We start from the raw sequence: 816 nt of genomic DNA, 5'->3' as shown, positions 1-816 counted from the left end.
CGCGAGAGGCGCGGCGGGCACGGCGGCGGCGGCTCCAGATTCGCTCGGGCCGGCGGGCGGCGCCTTTCAGGCGGGCGGGCACCGCGGCCCGGCCCGGGAGGGGGCGTCGCGGTCTCTGCAGAGATAAATGGGGCGCGCGGGCCGACGGTCCTGGAGGAGAAAGGCAAAAATAGGCCCCGACGGCTCCCTGAGCAGCTCTGGGGCGGCTTCCTGGCCACGCAGCGCCCGCCCCGCTCAGATGGGCGGCGCGGGTCTCGGCCGCCGTCCCTGACGCCCCCGCCACCTCGCGAGGCCGCGGCACTCGCCTCGGGAGCAGAGGATCAGCTGGGGCAGCGGCCCGAGCCGAGACATAACAACTGACGTCGGCGGCGGGGCGGGGCCTCGGGCGGCGGGGCGGGGCCACGATGAAGCGCTGGCCAGGCCAGCGTTGGGGCAAAGTGGGTGTGGGGGAGAGGGGGCGGTCACACCCGGGGGCTGGAAAGCATTTCGGGGCCGCAGCTTTAGCCCCCATAACTTACCTCTCTGGTGTCTTCTCCGCTCTCTTTCATTTTGCCCTGCAGATGTTTTGTAAATGATTTTGGCTAAGGGTTGGACTTTGGACTGTCACTTTGTGTATTTTTTGTACAAATAGGACAGTTAATGATCCTCTTAAAATCAGTAAAACCAGATGACTACGTTTATGCAAGGTCCTGGTGAATTGGGAAACTTTGGGCACTGTTGATTTGAGGTGGTAGAAGGTGAAACCCAGAAAACAATGATTTTCCGTTTCTAAGGAGAGAATGTAGTTTGCGCACCACGTGTACAAGAGGAGGTTTG

Source organism: Herpailurus yagouaroundi, unplaced genomic scaffold (assembly GCF_014898765.1).
Source record: "Herpailurus yagouaroundi ecotype Mexico unplaced genomic scaffold, PumYag 188, whole genome shotgun sequence".
Classification (NCBI taxonomy): Eukaryota; Metazoa; Chordata; class Mammalia; order Carnivora; family Felidae; genus Herpailurus; species Herpailurus yagouaroundi.
The sequence above is the reverse complement of the archived record's forward strand: the minus strand, read 5'-3'. Positions refer to the sequence as shown.